Here is a 22,471-nt window from a genome sequence, read left to right on the forward strand (position 1 = left end):
CTGACTGAGACAACTGGAAGCTATTACCTCAAATCAACAAACCCCAGCCCGTCTCCATCACACAAAGAAGCCATGTGCACATTCAGCAAACTACCTCTGCCAATGGCCCTGTGTGTATGTGTGTGCCTGTGTGTGCGCACACTTCAAAAATAACTCAGCGGGGCTATTTTTCTTCTTTCACTTTCCCAGATATCTCTGTATGTCCAGATCTTTTTCTTCCCTCTCTCTCTAATTCTGCTCTCTCATGCATCTCCCCGACTGCAGCTCAGATCCAGACCAACTTGAATAAATAAGGAAGACAGGCTGCAGCACGTGGATCTGACCTTCCACCAGACTGCCTCTCCTCTCCGTCTCTGTCTTTCATCATGTCTCTGCCGCTCTCTTTGTCTTCCTCTCTGCTAATCATATACAGCTACCTACACAGGCTAGTTTTCTATAGTGGATATTGGCTCCAAGGCCAAAGTTAATCTGCATGAGGCCTTTGACCCTGCATAATAGAATTAACCATCTAAGCCTCTTCCCTCTGTGCAATGACAAACTGTGCTTTTGAATCTAAAATTGGTAAGTGTAGTCATAGATAAAGCCGTGTGTGTGTGTGTGTGTGTGTGTGTGTGTATGTGTGCCACTGAAATGTATGCACCTGGATCCTCGACAAATTCTGGCAAATGTGCTCTCTGAACAGCTGACTGTGCAAGGGGAATGTTGTTAGCACTTGCACCAAAGTACTGTATATGCGGTACTGAATCCACCACGTTGCATCTTGGAAATCTTTTGGAGACAATACAAGGCCAGCTGGTACCACCCACTGCATATACACAGTTCACTAATGCTTGTATTCTTCCAAACTAAATAAATACTGGACATCTGTGTAATGTTACTTTAGCACAAACCGCCAACGCTGTCCAACACAAATCCAAAGTACATCACTATACTCAGCCACACATTATACCCAATTTTTGCTTTAAACACAGTGTTTGAAGTACTAAGTAGCATATCTGGATAAAGACACATGTCTGTTTTTCTGCTCTCTGATAATACATGATGCTGCACATCAGTCACTCAACTTTTCACCACTTTCCTAAAGCATTTAGCAACACCCATTTGCACGAAGCTTCATCCCTCTGCTGCAAAAGAGGTGATGTGACAAACAAAGCAAAGAACTGTGTGGCGGGGGGCTTTGAGAGCAGTAGCCATCATGGCTCTGATGTGGTCACAGCAAGTCAAGCTAAAAGTGATGGCAAACTCAGTAGAGCCTTCCAAAGATGGAAAACATTCAGCGACGAAAAATATAAACGAACATCAAGCGCAGGGGAGAAAATCAGCAAAGGTGCTGAAGCAACTTCGCTGTTTATCACTTTAGTTACTCTCAACTGTCAAACAACGGTTTTGATTCTTCACTGCAACCCACGAGAACAGAAATCTAACACGTATCGAGATCTAACAGACACCAAAGAGTTCAGACGTGCAGAAAAAGCTTCCATCAGCCGGCTGTGACTTTCTATCAATCAGAGGCTGGCGGTCCCAGAGAGACATTTATTTACATGGAAGTGTCTCAAATCAGCACTTGAACATGAGCTGTTTTTAGCCCAGCTCCAGCCCCTCTCCACAGACACAACCCAGCCACGGCGCCAGCCAGCCTCCCCTCACCTCCACCCCTGAACCTCCTCTCCTGCCTGTCTGCTCCTCTCCCTCTCCTCCCCCTTTTCTCCCTGTTTTTAAACACAAGGCGGACCACCCCTCCCCCTCTCCTCTTCCCCTCTCTCTTCTTTCTGTCTCCCTTTTTCTTCTCCAGGCAGCACACTCAATCACCCTCACCCTCCTCCTCCTCCTCCTCCTCCTCCTCCTCCTCCTCCTCCCTGCCATCTCAGCCTCCATTCCAATGAATGCACAATCTCCCCCCTTCAGCCGTGGGGGGACTGCCCCGGGGCTGAGGAGGGGTAAAGAGGAGAGCAGCACACATGCACACACAAATTCAATCACAAAAACACCCCCCCCCATGTCTGTGTGTTTGTGTGTGCACATCTGCAGAGGAACACAGGAGCATGGTGGGTGACAGACGGGGGTGGGAGGTTTGGGTGGCGTCCTAATGGCTCTCAGTGCAGGAAATGGCTTGTTGCTACACAGACAGCTCCAGAATCAACTGTCATCACGGGCCACATCCCCATATTTTATCCGCATTGGCAAAACACACACGTTCACTCACAGCTGGGCCGGGTCACCCCCTCCCCCAACTAATGACTATGCAAAACTGTAGCCTACAGAGTAAAAAACAACAGCCATGACGGAAAGTAATGGAATCTGTCTGACCACATTACAGATGCTATTATACTGAATTACTCTGTGTGTAACTAAAAACATAACCCCTTGGTTTTATGTTGTCCTTTTTACTGAAGAGAGGAGCTGAGAAAAAAATCTTTTATCCTGATAAACTTCAAACATTTGCACACAAACATGACTTATTTTGAAAGTATATAGACATATTCATGCGTTGATATGCCCACGTGGGATTAGGATAAAAATAAAAACTAACAAACACACTGAACAATGATGCAATACGTATTTTACACTATCAATTCAATTTTACTATACTTATGTTCTCCAGTATGCCCTGTGTGGTTCCACTTACCATAAAACTGCTCATTACAGAACATAATTTTCTTTTCTACAACATGATTAAAGTCAGATAAATCAGATCATCTATGATGTTATTTGTTTTTATTCCAAAACCTGCTCCTAAAATAAGTCGCTCCTCCATGCAGAACTCTATCAAAAAGTAATCCATCGCAGCACAATCAGTTCTGACATACCATAATGTAATACATCATGCTGCATCGCATTCTGCTGTAGACCTAATATACCATCAGCATGGGACCCAGCAGCACAGTTTCCACAGATTAGTGCAGCATTAGTGCTGGCTGAGTCCTGTATACAGTATTTCCTAATCAGGGCAAGGCTACGTGAGGTAGCGAGAGAGCAGCTATGATGTATTCCAGCCCGCAGTTGGCGACCCTGGCTGAACCGCGCCTGGCACGCCACCACTGGATAATCACAGCTGGACAGGAAGTGGTGGAGGAAATAAAAAAGAAAGACGAGAAAGGGGAAAGAGAAATGTCAGAGAGTAGAGGATGTTCTACTTCCGCTGGTAATGAACTAATGAAAAGAGAGAAAGGAGGAAATTCCCTGGGGGGGGGGAGCAGGAAGGGTGGGGGCAGCAAATGGAATAGTAACAGTAATTTTTCCTTGTGTGTGTAAGTCTGTGTGTGCGCATGTGCAAGCCAGGCGCTCACGTGTGTGTGTGTGTGTTTGTGTGTGTGGTGGAGTACTGTAGGGATCAGTTTACAGAACTACGCGTGAGATGTCTTTCTAGTGAGGCTTTTATTCTAGGAATGTTTGTATTGGTTCACAGGGGGAGGGGGGGTGCACGGACTTAATTAGGACAGGGACAGACACACATGCACACACACATCCAGTCACATACTGACACCGATATTAGCTCCGGGCAGACGCCGGCACAAGTGTTGTGTTTCTCACACACTCGTGTAGGGAGGAGCACACACGCACACACACGCAGAATGCTGGCTCCTCTTAGCTCTTCATATATCAGTAACACACACATTTACAACACGGGTGCTGACCGCAGACCAGACTAGTGACAGGAACAAGCTGAAAGCCCCCAGACCACAACACACCGGACAGGACAACACACTTTGTAGTACTGTGTGTTTATGTGTGTGTGTGTGCGTGTGTTTAACTGTGCGTAAGAAGCTAATGGGAGCCGGCATCTGTGTATGTGTGTGTGTGCAGAGGAGATAGGCATTCACTGATTAATGCTTAGGCAGCAAAGTCACAAGACCCCTGTTCAATACAGTCACCTGCCAATTTCACGATGGAGAGATAAAAGAGAGGAGCGGGCGGAAAAAAGCAAAGGAGAGAAAAAAGGAGGCGAGGAGGAGGAAGGAAGAGACAAACCTTTTGTGCAAAGTGGCATTTAAATCAGTGAAGAGCCAGGGGTGATGATGAAGAAGAGAGAAAAGACATGGGAGAAGGAGTGAAAAGGGATGAGAGAAAGGAGACAGAGAAGCAAAAATTAACTACTTTTGTATTTTGTTTTCCACGCCGGTGAGCCAGCTGGCTGCAGAGCCATCAGGGGTATTTAAATCACCCCGCTCTGACATGACCCCCTGGTTTTTAAACTAACGTGTTGGGACCTTCAAGACTCCCCCTGACGAGGTTTCCTTTTGTTTCCCGGCATAATGACAACTGCTTTAATTCCTGAATATCTGCTTTCATGTGCAGCTCTAGCAGACTCCATATAATGACTGATCTGATCGGAGCTTTCACTCTCTCAACCTTCGGTGCACAATCAGCCGGGACAGGACAAATCTTTCACCGAAAAGGGGCTCTGCAATCCGGTGCTCATCTATTTTCGGGGCATCTTTCACATGCAAAAGTTTGGGAAGCCCCATGACACAAACATCCAAGCCCGTCCACAAAGACACACACACACACAGACACGCACACATATACACACACAGCCCCAGCTGGAGCACACAAGCTCCCTTTGTGCTGCATTCCTCACGCCTTTTAGCCTTAGCTTCAGCCTTTAGCTTAGCTCCTCTCCATCTGCACACATACACACACAGCAACTTTCTCCTGCTTTTGTCTGCAGAGCGGTAGCGGCGAAACAGCTGAGAGCTTGTGGATAGGAAGCTTGTCTTACCGTGGCCGGGCTCAGGGTGAGCTCAGAGGGAGACACGGGGTGGGCTCGGTGGAGTAAAATCCAAAAGAGGTTTGTTAGTGAAAGCGTCAGCCAGCTCAGCAGATTCCCACTACCTTTCCCCTTCCCTTGCCTCTCCTGCTGCCTGCCTTCCTGCTTGCCTGCCTGCCTGCGCTCCCAGCTTTGTGTGTGCCTTGTATTTTCCCTTTAAACTGCACAGGCTGCCTCCCCCCACCTCCTCAGCGCAGGCACACACACACACGCGTACCGAGCCAGCACACAAAACACACACTGCTCCTGAATATGACACTGTTTTCAAAAGCATTCAGTGCTGCTGTTGTTGTTGGTGTATATTTTTTCTCATTTTACAAACTGCAAGGAAAAAAAAGAAAAGAAAAAACAGACCAAAATAGAAATCCTTTGTCTTTCTTCTTCTCTCCCTTTCTCTCTTTAAAAAAAAGTGACTCGTTTTAGATCCTCTTCCTCTCCTCTGTCTGTGTCTCTCTTCCTCACCCTCTCTCTATCTCTCTATATTCTGTCTCGCTTTTTTTTTTCCCCACTCAGTAGTCAAACAAAGAAAGGAAAGGAACAGAGCGAGCGCACACACGCGCACAAACACACACAGACATACACAACACACATTCGCTTGCTGCTTTCTCTCTGCCTCTCTCACATACACATGCACAGGCTCGGAGCCCAACCCCCCAGCCTGCCTCTGATTTTTTTTTTTTTTTTTTCACTCCCTGCCTTTCTCTAAACAGCACCTCCCCCCTTGCCACCCCCCCACCCCCACCCCTCCCTCAGCCTGATCTGGCCTCGTTCTCATTCGTCTACCACCCCTCCCTCTCTCCTCCCTCCCTCCCTCTCTCTCTCCATCCTTCCCCTCCCTGCCTCTGTGTGTCAAACAGATGGGATTGGAGAGCAGAAGGAGCCTCTGTGCTCACTCTGTACCTTGATTTCTCTTCTTCATTAGTGTGATGTAAGCCTGACGGAGGTATGCTTTGACCTACAGATGATTAAATAAAACAAATCGATGCAGATGCAGATAACCTTCAGTCGGGGTTGTGAAACTCTGCGACGGGTGTTGCAGCGCAGATGTGAATTTATTACACCAACATCTTTGCACCAACAGATGTGTGAAGCCAGTGATAAGGTTTGGCATGAAAACTAGCTAACATGTGGTGCGATGAGAGCAATGGCTTCCAGGTTCAGTATCCAGATCTGGTCCAGCCTGACCAGTGGAGGACTTGCTAACTCTGGCTAACTCATGCGTTCACTTCTGTCTACCAGCATACGTTCAGTGTTTGGATTGGATTTCCTACACCTAATTTCTGTTTCCTATTAAATGAATTGGATTAGACGATTGCTTCACTGCCATTTCCTCTTCACAGACTGAGCTCTGTCTACTTTTCCTGTCAATTTTCCAACCTTGACGGTTCATCCGGGTTCATTACAATTTGGGTCTTATTTTCACAGTTTTGTCCATCATGTACATCGATTCTGATAACGTTGTGCTTTGCAGAGCAGTTGCTCAGATGGACCACGGCAACATTTTTGGAAAACCACAAAGTGATGGCACTCAAAATGTGTGCCACAGTTCCTTTTTGCATGGGAAAACCATGCACACGGAAACAAAGACTCCAAGTAAGGTAGGTCTAAGTGGAACCAGGAAGTTGGTCTGTTAGCTGAACGTTTACAACAGACAGTTTGGATAATAACACAACATACCATTTGCCATCACTTTCTCTTCTGACTACATTTCCTGTCTGATAGACTGTCTGGTTGTCTGACTAAATTTGTTTTGTGCTCGGCTGTAGCTGTTCTTATGTAGCCAAAACTAAAAAAAAAACCTAGAAGAAAACCTGGCTTTCCACATTAATATTACTTAATGTGCAACTTAAGAAATTTGGACAAATGAAAAAACAACCATAACTCTTCAAACTGACATTTAGAAAGTTTAATATAATGTTTCCTATGAAATAATCTTTTCATAGCCCTTTACAAACGGGAGGCTGGGACAGTGGAGTTAGCAGCGCCCACTTCCCACTTGTTAGCATGTCTCTCTCTCACACACACACGCACACACACACACACACACACACACACACACACACACAAATGCATGCTTCATGTTTTCTTTTTCATTGAGAGATGTTTCCTATGGCTCACGTTCACACACACACACACACACACACACACACACACACACACACACACACACACACACACACACACACACACACACACACACAGCGTGCCCTCTTGAGTGCCGGCCACGTGCAGGAAGATGGAATTCCTGAGCGGAGAGAAAAAGTACAGTCGGAAAGCCGGGAGAGGGAGCGGAGGAGAGACAGAGGGAGAGAGAGAGAGGGAGCGGGGGAGAGACAGAGGGAGAGAGAGAGAGAGAGAGAGAGAGAGGGAGCGGGAGCGGGGGAGAGACAGAGGGAGAGAGAGAGGGGGCGGGTGGGGGGTGACGGTATGGAAAATACAGCATGGAGCCGCTGCACTCTCTGACCAGGGCATAGGCTGGAGGAAATATAGGCACTATTACTGCACTCACTGACTCCTATAGACGCCCCCCCCCCCTCCATAAAGAAGCCAGGGCATCAGGAGCCACAGCTCCAGACTGCATGACCAGAATGGAGAGGTAACAGAGAACAGTGAGACAAAAAACCCTGAAGGCAAAACTCAAGAGTTTCTATAAAATCAACAGCTTATTGTGGCAGCAGTTTGGGCCAGTTGTTGAAAGTGTCTGAGGTTAATTTCATTTCACCTCCTGCTGTATAGCGTGCGTTCGTGTTCTAAAGCTGCCTGTTTGAAATGAAAACCTTTCATCAGAGAGCAGCTGCGATGGAAATGTATTACAGCTGATAACCACGTCTAATTATTTCTGATCTCACGAGTCACCAGATCCCTGACCTCTGCACATACTTTACATTAATACAAAAGCATTATGGATTCATTTTTTGTCAGCCTGTCGGTGAAGCTATGTGTTTCCACGTGGTGTGCTCCAGCTCACATACTCTTCAGCTAACGCTCATTGCTTCTTTGTCCATTCACCAGTCTACACTGTTCAATCAACATCCTGCAGAACAGCATGTACACACACACACAAATAAACTATGTCATCAAAACCCTTCATGCTCTGCAGCAGTTCACAGTTTTATTCATCAGCATAGACGAACCTACACATTTAACTGAGGCTGAAATTCACAGTAGAGGCTGACAGAAGAGTCAACCTGCTGAAATCTCACTGTGCATGCACATTTGCAGTCTGGTGCATCAAACAAATACTCAGTGGTTGAGGATATCACTGGAGTTTACCGGTACATAACAGTCTGTAAATACTATTTACAATTCTTTTTAAGGATGACATTTTCTTTTTATCCCACCCTTTTGTATATACTTGTTGTGTTTAACTTGCATGCACTTGTTATACTATTCTGTCCGCTTTATTGGTACTGCTGTGAAATGGAATTTCCCCTCGCGGGACAAATAAAGGAATATTGAATTGAATTGAGTTTGGCCAGCACCCAGACAGGAAGTTAAACAATGAACCAAGAGAGAAAGTTAACATTATACATTCGATGACATCATTAAAGTGTTGCAGACACAACACTGGTGCATGACAACAGAAGGGGCAGAAGCACTGCTCAGACTTTAGCTTATAAAGTTGGAAAATCAGCAAGTATTGCTTATATATATACACACACGCAGAAAAAAACAAGTTTTCACACAAACGCAGCATTTGTCCTCAGCATTTAACCCTGAATAACTCTTCCCTACCACCCCCACGGAGCAGCGAGCAGGCAGCGCGCTCTCAAACCACTGGGACCAGTTCCAGTATGAAGCCAGCACTTCAGTCAAGGACTACGTCCCTGACGAACACGAGGAGAAGCAAAATTCACAGAGAGATCAAGGCAAGATTCACACCTGCAGAAGCGTTTCTTCAGCGAGCCACCACTGGAAAACAGCTTACACTCACAGCCTAATGCTGCAGATGACTGAGTACCGCACATGGACCAACAGCACTGAGAGCATGTACACCAGTTAATACTTTAAGTTTTTCCATGTTTCATTTCTATTGTACTGCCTGGGGCACTGGGTGTACTGTAATTAAGCACTGCAATGTAAGAGCAGATGAACCAGTAAACACACAAAAAACACACAAAGATCCCAAATGCTTCATAAAACAATGGCTTTAAATTTGTCCTTGTTGATGAGTCAAACCCCTGTCATGTCGAACATCTTGCATTTTATCACTGTTTTCTCATTATCTGACAATTATCAGATCCCATGCCCTCCAACAAGAGATAACTGTCTGCTGACAGCAGCAGTATGAACCCATACGCCAGCGCACAGAACATGCCTTCACCCTAAAAGTAACCCCGAGGCCAAGGCTGTAAATAACTTTGACAATTTCCCTTGTTAAATGAGGGCAAAAGGCAAACAAAGGGGAGCAAAACAAGGTGAGTCGATGACAGAGAGCGAGGAGTGGAGGAGGAAACCACCCAGGAGGGTGGAGGAGGAGAGCGGGCCAGTCAATATGGTGGCACGTTACATAATTCTCTCTCTGTATTGATTTATCGCCTTGCTGATTTGGCCCCTAGCCAGTATGCAATAGCATTTGTAATATTTGAGCTGGAGCCCAGACGGAGAGCGAGGGAGAGAACGAAAGACTTAGATGGTGAGGGCAGATAGATGATGACTGATAGAGAGGACAGTGAAAAAGAGTGAACAGGAGATACAAGCAGAGAAAGGCTGGGAATTCTGGGATGCGGCCAAAGTGACAGCAATAAAAAGAGCAAAGGGAGAGGAAGGAGCGACGGATAATGAAAAGAGACAGAAGGAAACAAAGCGTTTAAGAGAGCGTTTAATTGAGCGAGATGGAAATAGCTGAGATTTGGGGGAGAGGAAACAAGTGTCGGCAGGGATGAAGAGAGAGCGACAGATCGGGGGAAGGCGGGAGAGAAAGAATGTGTGTCAGCGAGTGCACTGCAGGTTATCCTTGTTGCTGTAATCAGTGCTGTTATATAAGAGCCAGCAGCGCTGGGCAGAACAGGCTGGCACACTATATCTACAGGACAGACTGGTTTTACGGCGCGCACACACTGTACGTCTTCAAACGCTGGGAACACAAAGTGCCTGTGGCCACATATGCTGGATATAAACTTCAGCAGCGCGTACTGGCTGCTCTCAAAGTACATCCACACTAGCTGGCTAAATGTGAAAAGACACTTTCTCTCAGTTTTGGCTCTCTCTGCACACCTTTTTGACATTGGAATCGGCTAGCGGGGGATGCGTCTTTTTTTTTTTCTTTTTTTTAAACACTTTCTAAATCCGACCAGCATGCACGTTTCACGCAGCGGTTGTTCGGGAGGTCGAGCTCTCTTCTTTCATTCTTTACACAACTATTTCTGTCGTGTTTCAAATGTACAGCTGAGTGCAACTCTGCGAACAGCTTCAAAGGACGTCAAACCAAAAGCATGTGCCGTTACCCTCATCTGAACAATCATTACGTCTCACCCATCTGTATGACAACAGCCTTTCCATCCCGCCTTCAAGAGCGGCTCTTCAGACGTGGTCAGACGCCAATGTAGAGCAAAACCGGACCTTTGGTGATAGATGGGCAAAAGAGAGCTTTTGGAAAAGGATGATGTCAAGCTGAGACATGGTTGGGGCTAACGTTTATGGCCTGCAATTAATTTCTGATGACAGAAACAGAAAAATATGTAAATGAGAACAATCATGTTGTGGGTTTGGGTATAGTAACGTCACTGGAAATCAGACCGTGCCCTCAATGATTTTTCAAGGTTTTGAATAAAGGCAGAATGAATGAACTTGTTGTGATTAGGTTGGATGAAGATCCTTACAAACAGAACCTGAAAACCAGCGTCGATGCAAGTGTGGCCATTACTGTTCGCCATGACTCCCTTCATGCAGGGCCTCTGTTATTTTATAGATTCGTTTTGCCTTATTGGTTAGTTTGATAGCTAAGAGGCAGAGCGTGGGGAGAGCAAGGGTATGAGATGCAACAAAGTAGTGCTGGGCGGTATGACCAAAAATGTATATCACAGTATTTTTCAAAATTCCAATGGCTTCATGGTATATGACGGTATTCTTTTTCTTTCATCTGGAGGACAGATGTTTTAACACAGGTACATCCAGGCGCTCATTTGGGCAGAGTACCGTTATCTCGTCCAAGCATATGGAGAAGCTCCTCTGTTGAAAAGCCTTTTTTTCTGCTTGCTAATGTTCTTATCTCTCATAAAAGGACAAAATGCAAATAAAACAGGAAAATAACACATCAGGCAGCCCAGCAGAGTCCTCTGAGTGCTCTGCTCATTCATGAGACGGAGCGCTCAGCGACTCATTGGTCTATTTTGATGATTGACACCTCTATTGACCAGTCAGAGTCAAGAGATTCGAGGGGCCAAATTCATCATAGTAACACCAATGACGATCCAGAAGGAAGTAAGAGATCATCGTGTGAAGAGCGCTCCCTCCACTCCAGAAACCCCCTCCTCTTTATGTAAACAACCAGGACCTTCATGATCGATCTCAAACTAACGCAGAGTCATAGGAGGAGACATTAGCAGCGTTTTTTCAAGCTGGAATATAACTTTTGACCACAAAACAGCAAAAGTAAAACATACTGTATGATTTAGCAAAGTTTTTTCCTGCTACTCTTTGGCTGCTCGCTCGCAGAGTTTTCCTCGCACAGTGAGGAGGCAGACATCTTCGTGATCATCAGACCCTCTGCTTTCATGTGATTCCAGGCTTGTGTGGTTTGTCTTTCGTCTTTTTGTTACAAGACATGCTTGCAGCTAAGGTAGTGGAGCAAATTGCTCGTGTTAGCCTGACAAAACAACAGGCACGGCTCCTCTTTTTGGCACAAGTTCTTCTGTGTCATCATGTTCTGCTAGTTCTGCAGCTTCGATTTCGGAACTTTCAGTGTCTGTCCCATCCATCTTCACCGTAACGTAACACCAGAGCACTACAGTTTACCCTCACCACGCCCTGCACCATGCCAGGTTAGAAGCGCAACATTGAAAACGGTCCCATCTGAAACAGTGTCGCGCGGCACAAAGTTCCGAACATTGTGTAATCACACTCACCGGGGTGGCAGTGTATTAAAAATTCATATCATAACAAAAATATACACCGGTATTCTGTGTGAACCGGTATACCGTCCAGCCCTACAACAAGGGTCCCCCAGCTGGAATCGAACTGGTGACATTATGTAGTGTGCACAGTAACAACTCCGCTACTAAGACGCTCCATCAGGGCCTCCCCTTCCTGCTCCTCCTCCTCCAGCCCTCCTTTCCCCTCTGACACTTCCTCCTTGTTGTGACATCTCTCTTCCACTCCCTCTCTCTCCATCTCTGGGTGAGCGACAGACGGGTGAGGGACAGGAAGCGGAGATAAAGGCAGAAAACTAGATTAATGGGCTGAATGGAGCAGAGGGGGGGAGAGAAAGAGGGAGGAGATGGAGGAGAGAAAAGTGGAGTGAGAGAGGGAGACAGAGGCTGAGCTAGAACAGGCTTTCCTTGTCCTACTGTGAATAATTTACTTAACCCCCCCTTCTCTCTCTCTCTTTTAAAAGATATATTCAAGTTACATTCAACTGGGGTGATGGGTGTGATCTGATTAATTGCCAATTAATGTTTAACGAGGTACAGCTGTGTTCAATTAACACTGGTTTAGGCGCCATCTCTCCCGGCACCCCCGCCCCCCATCTCTTTCCCCCCTCCATCAAATATCTTACCTCTCCTTTCCCCGCTGCAGTTGATTCCTCACTATCGCAAGTCAGGTTGATCTGTTGAAGCTAAGACGCTGATTGGAGGAAGCAGTAACTTCCTGAAGTCTGTGCTGGTTGCGTTCCATTTATGCTAAGCTAAAGGGAATCAGCTGTAGGCTTATACTAACCGGACAGATATGAGGGAAGTATTGATCTCCAAATGTAACTCTTGGCAGGAAAGTGTACACGTGTCTTTCTCAAAATGTCAAACTGTTGCTTCAGTAGGGATGGTTTCTGGCGTAAAGGGTTCGGTTTTGTTGCAGGAAAGTTAAGAGATGGTTTGGAGGCTCTGAAATACCACAAGTTATCAATCCAATAGAGATTAGTTGTTGAAAGACTTCTTCCAGCGGATGCCCGGTTTTGACATCCAGGAAGCCTATTTTCATTCACTTCAGACTGACTGACGGAAAACACCTCATTTGCATTTTACTTTTTGAAAGTTTGCATAAAATTCACTTGACAGCTGAATGTAAACATAGCTAGATTTCAGAGGGTGGTCTGGCCAGAAAAAAAACGTTCAGCTAAACTTGTTTGACTGGGAGCACAGAGTTCATGCTGGCAGTACATTTGACCACCATGACTGGCAGAAAGCTGACGACGTACAGACTCGGTGACCAGAGGAAATCTCTCCACGTACGCAAACACACCTGGAACCCTTGGTGGGTCTGACTGTACGCCTTTAATCGTTAAAAACTTGGTTGAGCTTTTCCAAGCAAAGCAGGCTCATCGCACATCTCACAGAATGTTGGGCTTGATATCGCCCGGTGAAAACATCCAACTGCTTCTGTCTCTTCAGTGCTCCATCTCCATCCCTGATCCGTGACCGACATTTGTATCCTAAAGGCAGCATCCACAGCTGTACATCCTGTGATCTATATTCATATATTTCATCACATATTTCTTCTGTCCACCTGCTCTGTGTTATCTGCTGGCATAGACCAATCAGGCTGTGTGGTTTGGATTAAATGTGCGTACTGTGTGCAGTCCACTGATGCTTTGTGACAATATGTCAGGGTGGTGAAGTCCTTAAATGGCGAGCCGCTACCTTTTCTGTGTCATTTGAAGTTGCCGGCCCGGTGCAGCTTTAAAAATGCAACGCCGCATGACACAAATTTCATCAGTTCCAAGCTCAAGCAGAACTGTGTGTTGTGATGTGCGATGGATTCTGAACAGATTGCCGGTGAACCCGCTGACACCGAGACATTTGAATTCTCCACCATGCCTCCATTTGCCCTCCACCCCTCTGTGAGCAAAGACCCACAGGGCTCACAAGTTTGATGCCTTCTTTTCTTCTCTCCCTCTCATCCTCCTCTTTCTTCATCGCGCCTTATCTCTTTCTTCCCACCGTTCGTCTGATACATCATGTGCCTGGAGCCTCTCCCTCGCTCCCTCCCTCTCTGTGTCTGTCTCCCCGTCCAGGAATAAAAACATCAACATCACTGGCTCTCAATGCAGATTTGTTGCATTGTGTGTGTGCAGTGCCTTGTCGAACCTGTTTGACCTGATGAGTCCGTGATCACGACACACAAAACACACACGCACGCACAGTGTGATCATATATGTTAATATGATAGAGGGGCAGAGTGAGGAGACAGAGAGCAACAAGGCATGCAAAGTACTGCATCTGTGTGGTGGAGTGAAAGAGTGTGTGTGTGTGTGTGTGTGTGTGTGTGTGCGTGTGTGTGTGTGTGTGTGTGTGTGTGTACTGTATGTACGTGTCTGTCTGTCTGTCCCTTTTTTCCTGCTTTGGCTTTCATCACAATCTGATACCTCCACCCATCTGTTCACAAAGCAGAGTGGGAGAGAAGAGAGGATAGGTGGGAGCGTGCAGAGTTGGCTAACACTCTTCATCCCTGCTCCTCCTCTTCCTCTTTATCTGGGCTCTTTCTTTGTCCTCCACCTCTCTGCCAGTCTCCATCTCTCTCTCCTCCTCCACCTCCTCTTCCTCCTCTCCTCTAATCCCTCCTCCTCCTCTCCCCTCCCGCCTGTCTCTCGTCTTCTCCTCCTTTCATCTTCAGATACAGGCAGAATGGAGCTCAGCTTCCTCTCAAGACCCAGCAGGTGTGTGGTGTGGCTAATTGTATGTAAGTGTGTGTGTGCGTGCGTGTGTGTGTGTGTGTGTGAGTGTGAAAAATGTGCTTTAAAGTGCCACGCACAAGAGCTGTCTCTCTATGAAGTCACATTGTGCCTGTGTTTGGAGTTACTGTATGTGTGTGTTAGCTGTGTGTGCGTGTGTGTTGGAGATATCTTGTTTCCTCAGGGGAGTCCAGGCCCATTTCCACTGTCTGCTGAAGCCAACCAAGCCAGCAGTGCATCGATAATCTATTAGGGTAGAAATACACACACACACACACACACACACACACACACGCACACACACACGCTTGTTCCTCCTACCTGCCACTGCTGAGCACACTCTGGGTGTGTACCGGCTGTAACTGGGTGGGCCAGATATTGGCTGTACCTGAAAAGCAAGCACACCACAAACATGAGAGCTTACACACATACACACACAACATGTATCAGCGGCACTGGCAAACACAAACTGTAGTAGTGCTAAAAAAAACAGGCACATCTATTGTAGCACTTCTGGGAAGGCTTTGCTCCCATTCGACCACAAAAGCATCAGTGAGGTCCAGCACTGATGTTTGGCCTGGCTCGCAGTCAGCGTTCCAGTTCATTGAAAAGTTATTGGATGGGGTCAAAGTTCGGGCTCTGTGTCGGCCAATCATTTTTTTCCGCACCACACTCAGAAAACTGTTTCTTTATGGACCTCACTGTGCAGACCACGATAATTGGTTAATCACAGAGAATAGCAGAATTAACTGAGACATGACATCCCGAGTATCGAGTGTATCACAGGACGCTGCAGTGTTTACTTCAACGTACTTTTCTGCCGCACACCTCAAAAATCACCGCAAGCACAACAGCTCAAGCATCGTCATTCAGACGCACAGTGTGTAATTTCTGCTGCTCGGGTTCTCTCAATCAAAACAATGAAAACAAAAGATGTAGTTTGATGACATTGTTGAGGAGCGTGGGATCATAGCAGTTGTTGTCTCCATTGTTAAACAACCAGATGAAAACTGGCCGTGGCTGAGGCGGAAATGTTCACGGACCAGGTCATGTTTTAAAGTTTCTTCCTTCCTCGCCATCATAGCAGAAATTAAGCGAGTCTGTTAAAAATACACGTCTGATGTAATTCTCCGCACACACATGAAAACACTCACAGATACTGAGGCGAACAGAACCCGATGTACTGACCAACCACACAGAGCAGTAATGATAACAGCTACCAGACAAGACATACACCCACCATCATTACATCCTTAGACATCCAAAACACACACACACACGCTGGCACACATGCAAGCGTGGAGAAATTGTGACGGACATGCACAAATAACACACGGCCAGACAAAACACATAAACAAGATACCAGCATGATGTAAGAAGGCGCAATATTAGACATCACCATAATTAAAGCTAAAGCCTGTTTATCGACCAGTTAAGTAGGACAGGAGGAGCTAAGCCCCAAAGATGCAGCGTGTTTACAATTACATAGTGTAAGAGCATTTTAAACACCGTGCTGCTGCCAGCCTATATTTATTGTAGTTTACAGAATAGCACCAGGTTTTTTTGTGCTCTATGCGTTGGGGTCATAGAAAGTCCACAGAGATTGACGGGATGCTGCAGGAGCAGACGGATACAACAGACTCGCAGAAGCAAGAAATAAATGACACAGAAGGTTCGAATCCATGACTTAAACCAGAATATCTAGAGTTAGTGCTTTTTTTAGTCTTCATTTGGTTTGGGCTTCGATTCATTTGCTGGTTATTTCCTCAATCTGTCTACTGTTGATCACTGTCAGATATGTGAAAAATGCCTCATCACAATGTCCCATCAACTCATCAGCCAGCTGTAACTTGATACCAATAAACAGACCATAATCCTCCATCATCTTGGACTGACCCAGATGAGATGCGACTGGCTCTCATGGTCACAGCATAATGTCTGATTGGCTGACAATTAGATGAGCACTTCTTACTGGTGAAACAGAACACCAGATTACTAACTCTGACTGATGCTGATGTAACTTCATTCTGACGAGTGAACACGACTATCGTGTTACTTCTAACGGTAAGAACAGTAAACATCATTTAAGAAGTGTTAACACTGCTTAAATGTTGCTACTATTACTGGGCACCAGAAATATGACTTGGTTTAACTTATTATTTTATCAAAGTACACATCTAATTACATATTGACATAATTTGTCTTCCTAGTCCTGCTTTCTAAAAAATGGGCATTGTTACTAATTTTAACAACCACGGCTAACTGTTGCACCTAAAATGTTATAGAGCCCCTTATAGATGACATTATGCTCAAGCTTTGACTGTTTCCTGAGTCGTCCAAGTTTTAACTTCCATCTCAACGTCAGGGGAATTCGTCATGAGGAACATCCCTGCACCGCATGCTGTCAACATCTCGAGCCAGCAGCCAGCACATCGTGTTTAGGCTGATGCTGAATTGTTTAGTTAAATTTTCATCACCTTATTTATGAACTGAAATTGGTCACGCTGTCACAAATTCAAACCCCAAAGCCTGAAACCCGAGCAATCATTTCAGGTAAAGCGTTAAATATTCCATCATCTACCATTTTCCTCTTTGGATAATCCCTGGATTCCTGCCTTTTGGAATTCCTCCACAGATTATCCCTTCGCTTAAACCACTCCAGGGCCAAGGAGAGGGGGAGGAGGGGAAGGTGGAGGACAAAGATGGGGAGGGGGAGAAGAGGGGAGTCTTGTTATAAGAACTTGGATGTCTGTGAATCTTGCTGGGCTTGCAGTTCCCTGCGGACATGTTTTGTGCGTGTCAAGGAATGCGCTCGCTCCATCCCTCTGTTGTAACCCCCCTACTCCCATCCCCAGTCTCCCTCCTTTCCTTCTCCTCCTTTCTTTGTCCTTCTTTGGGGAACAGAGGCATGTAGGTAGACACAGACAGCCGGGCTAACTCACAACAGCTCCGTGATCTGCCTGACAACAGCCTGAGGGTCCACACATGGGCACACATACAGACACAAACACACAGTCACAACAGAGAGAAAAAAAAGGGACCAAAGATGGGCCCGGGGACTGAGCCTTGAGGCACTCCGACCTGGTGACACAGCAGCAGCGGCGGCAGCAGCTTCCCTCCAGGCCCCCGGCCGGTAAACCCGACTAACCACTAGTTGGAGGCTGCTCGGCTCCTGTTTGCTAACTGCCTTTGTTTGGCAGAAAACAATGACTAGCCCCCCGCTCTCTAATTTACAGGGGAGTTGGCTCATTCCTCTGGGTGGAATGTACAGTGGGAGCAGCTTGCATTTCATGACGGGGTGGAGAGATCCGTGATGAGGAGGGTGATTATCCGGAGTGGGGCTGCATTGAGGAGGAGGGCGCATGAGTTTAGCTGCTATATTTAGATGACATGTCATTTTAAACTCGCGGTCTGTTCCTGCGGTCAAGGAATGAAACGCGAGTATACGTGGACTTGTACTGTACTCACAAGTCTGTCGGACAAAGCGCAGCCTGCAAAGGGGCACTTCAGCAAAACTCGCAGCGACCAAACCTACCGTACTTTGGCAGCGCTGCACCTTTACACAAAGCAGGCAGAGAAATTCACTTCCAAACAATAAGTGATGTAAACAAAGGAGAAGTTAAACATTAAAAAAAACGGAATGTGTCAGACAAACAGTGAAATCTACAGTGAGAACAGCAAACAGAAATCCCTAATAAACAGGCGTCAGATCGTGAAAGGAAGCTATCGGTCCTTTCTGAAATGTACACAAAGGCATATGCAAACAGCTGCACAATCACTCCGTCTCCACGCCACCTCACACGCGATCCCGCTGTCACCTCACTTAACCTGCGGTACGCAGCGATAGCTGACAGAACCGCGAGGAAGCTGTGCAACGAGAAGAAAAGCGATCCACCATAAGCTTTTCTCACTGAGCCAGTGCAAAGCCTGAAATGAAAGGGAATGAAAGCGAGTGAGAAGAAAGAGGGGAAGATGGAGAACATATGGTGTATGGGGACCTAGTTTCCTTCCCCTTCCCTCATCTCCTCTGTTTCCCCTCATCTCACACACCTGGGACCATTACTCCTCGTGGAATCAACACCCAACTAAAAGTCTACTTTCTTTAATTAGTTTTCCCGCTTCCTCCTGCCTCCCTCCCCCCCTCCCTCCCCCATCCATATGCTCTCATCTCTCTGTCACCTCTTCTCTCTGTGTCTCCTCCAGTCGGCTCTGTCTCTTTAGTCGCCCATCATTATGATCTCTTTCTGACTCGGATTTGCTGTCCTCTCTGACTTCACTCTGCACCTTTTTCTTCCTGAAGTCCTCATTTATAATTACTGTGTTGGACAATGTGTCGCTCTCACACTTGCCATATGTATTGCCTCAGTGTTTGTCTGGGTATGGAGGCTGTGTAGGAAACATGACTGAGGAGGTGTGACTATTATATTCCCAATATTCCCAGTGTGAATAGAAAAGAAGCAAGAAAACACCTCTACAACTTAAGACTGGCTCATTTGTGCTATTTCATTGTTTATTTCAGAAATTTCCCTGTGTGTAAGAATTGATGATTAAGTCATCAAAGTGTTGTCTTGGAGGAACATGATGTGCATGCAACCTCTCTCTTTGATGTGTGTGTAAATCCCTGTTTGTGCTGTAGCCTTTTCGAGCCCTGTAGCAGTGTTCCAGAAATGCTATCAGGTCCTGGTAGGTTTGCCTGCGTGACTTTTGCATAAAAAATGACTCAAACATGACGTGGCCGCAGAAAATCGCCAGCACATTTAAGGAGAGAAGCTCATGTCTGAAATTGGCTACCAACTCGGCTGTCTGCTTCGCTTTGATGTCTGCAACCCTGACCTCAAAAGGGACAAGTCATTATGTGTGTGTGCGTCTGAGAGGGACACAGACAGGGCATGAAGGAATTTATTGCTTACTTAAATCAGAGCGACCTTAAACCTGTGAGCCCACATCAAAGTTGTCCACTTGCGATGTGCTGCATGTGGTAACTTTCTCTTTAAATTAGAAAAAACATCACCTTATGAGGACCATGTGTAAGCTCCCCAAAGAAAAATAAAGCGGCAGGAAAATACCCGCTTAAAGCAGAGCTGTATAAAAACTCAGGTGCAGCTGAAAAATATAAACAACTTCAGCACTTCTTACAGCCGTCAGGAGTAATTACAAGACACCTTGTGGAGAAAGCCATTGTAAAAGTCTTCATTTTTATGTAATCCACATGACAGCAAAGCGCTACATACATGCCAAAACTGGATGTAGCATTACTAAAAAAGTAAATGTCACTGTTGGGATGGACGAAATTTAATTATGGGATATGAACAGGAGTTATAAATACACAAGAGCAACCTACAACTGTGTGATTTATGCGTCCTAATAAGTCTGCAGCTCACTCGGGTTCATGACAGCCATTATTATGAGTTATAGTGGTCTTAATGAAAGCAGTGGTAGTGTCTCAACTCTTGGCCCAGGTCCTGACAGTGAAATAATGCAGACAAAGCCAAACAAACTAAACATGACCAGCCGATGACCGGACTTACCATTAGACAAATTACAGGTACACAATGAGATGCTTCAGGACAGGAGCAAGCATGCAACTTTACACAGCGTGACAGGAGATGTACTGCAAAAATCCTGCTCTTCGCAGCCAGATGTGCCATGTCGTCAGTTTTGTCACTCAGTCAGTGTATCCTGGCACGTCACGTGACCGTATGAATACAGAGTGGATGCTGCGCTGTGAATGATGCTTTTTGTTGTACTAATTAGAGGACGGAATTCAGTGAAATTCAGTGGGTGGCGACGACCGAATGACGCAAAAGCACTAAATCACACCGAGAAGGAAAATCCCACAACTGTGTTCAATATGCTGGAGCGTGTGCTGCAGGGTGGTTCTGAATGTGTGTATGTGTGTGTGTGTGTGTGTGTGTGTGTGTGTGTGTGTGTGTGTGTGTGTGTGTGTGTGTGTGAGAGAGAGAATGTGTGTGTCTCTAACTGCTTCCACTTATTTCTTCCAGTGTGCATTTGTACATTTCACCTCCCTCCACTTGCCCTGGTTGCTAGGACACCTGCTCTTCTTTGGGCACGTGCAGAGGCCTGACTGTCTGGCCTGACCTTTGACCCACAGAGCTCTAACCCTCATGACCTCAGCAGTGGTTTGGCACTTCATCTTACTGACCACTCCCACCATACTTCTGTCTGTGTGTGTGTGTGTGTATGACAGAGAGAGAGAGACACACACACACACACGTACACTGTGTAAGAGAGAATCTGTCATCATGACAGGCATGACAGTGGGTGCTGGGGACTCTTGCATGTATATGGATGCACATAGAGTGGGTTCATCTACTCCTTCTCACTCATTAATCCAGAATTCATTAATATGCAAATGTTTTTATTTCAGAAGTTTAACTCCCGGGCACAAACACAGACTGTATAAAACATGGACTGTGACATCACCCACAAATTTATGAGCAAAACCATGATTTGTGGCAGGCTGTACACATGTTTATTTCTCTGTAAAGTTGGGCATTTTAATATGGGAGTCTATGGAGAACCTCAAGTGGCCATTAGCAGAACTGTAGCTTTTGGCACTTCATTTTTCAGGCCCGGAGGTCGCTGCTTGGGCACGTTTTTTGTTTCCTCCCTCACTGAAAACTGTCAATGAAAAACAAAATACATATAACCTGCTCAGTTCTGTTTCTCTGCAAGCGATGTGGAGAGTACACAGTGTTAAACTGTCAACTAAAATCTACACCAGCAGCTTTGGAAGCAGTCTGGAAACACAACCAAGGAGGAGAAGAAAGACAAAACAAGCTCCAAGCAAAGGGGCTACCAGGATAGTGCAGGGACTTGGGCGGTTGCCTAGTTTGCCAGCCACACACACACACACACACACACACACACACACACACACACACATATCTAGAAATATATATGAATGCAGAGGCACAAAAAAGGTAGAATTCTGGGTCAGAGTATCACATGGAACCAACATTATTCCTCTGTGCAAATATAGCCCTGCAAACAGAGTGGGCATTGGCTTTGTGTGCATGTGTGCATGTGTGTATGTGTATGTGTGTGTGTGTGTGTGTGTGTGTGTGTGTGTGTGTGTGTGTGTGTGTGTGTGTGTGTGTGTGTGTGTGTGTGTGTGTGTGTGTGGTGTCATACTGTCTTGCTAGCAGCAGACACAGGCTCGCTGGGGAGGCGTCACGCCTTTATTTATTCATCAACCTTCTGGGAACTGGCAATGAGAGACAAGGTCAATACATTATTGCACACATGTGCGCACTCACACACACACACACACTCGCACGCACACAGCCCTTCAGTCTGCCTATAGAACTTCCACATAGTAAATACTTTTCTAAGATACTTCTGCCAACACATATACTGTAATGACTCGTGTTAAACTGGTATCACAGTACACACACCAGCTACACACACACATGCACGCTGTGTTCAGAGACTTGTTGGCTGACTGGGTCGTGAGTCTGAGCCCAGAAAGCACACAGACCCTATTAAACGCTGCCGGATCTGCAACACACGTCCAATTAAATGCTCCAGATCAGCTGAGTCAGCACACCAAAGCAGAAAAGACTGGAGGTTTAGACAATACAACGAGCCTTGTAACCAGGAGACACATGGGGCACGCACACACACACAAAAGTTCACTTATGATCACGTATTATACGGCAACATACTGCACCCCACAAGTACAGAAACGTGCTCATAGTTACAGAAACACCCAGGAACAAAGAAAACCTGCACACACATGAAGGAACAGACACACATAGAAAATGCAAGAAGACAAAGGAAGAAACACACACACCAGTTTGGGGAACACAAGCACGTGCATGTGCTACTTCGCATCTGGCTCTGCTTAGACCAAG

General features: G+C 46.0%; 1 protein-coding gene across 3 annotated transcripts in view; it reads right to left on the reverse strand.

Moving 5' to 3' along the window:
- Positions 1-22,471, reverse strand: part of kdm6ba (lysine (K)-specific demethylase 6B, a) — a 94,752-nt gene that overhangs the window by 45,649 nt on the left and 26,632 nt on the right. For 2 of the 3 annotated variants that reach the window (XM_070993617.1, XM_070993616.1), the window contains exon 1: positions 4,721-5,462. The gene's annotated coding sequence lies outside the window, so the exon portion shown is untranslated. Of the gene's footprint in view, positions 1-4,720; positions 5,463-14,915; positions 14,983-22,471 lie in introns of those variants that run through there. The other variant, XM_070993619.1, reaches the window with a different exon arrangement.

Source organism: Chaetodon trifascialis, chromosome 23, assembly GCF_039877785.1.
Source record: "Chaetodon trifascialis isolate fChaTrf1 chromosome 23, fChaTrf1.hap1, whole genome shotgun sequence".
Taxonomy (NCBI): Eukaryota; Metazoa; Chordata; class Actinopteri; order Chaetodontiformes; family Chaetodontidae; genus Chaetodon; species Chaetodon trifascialis.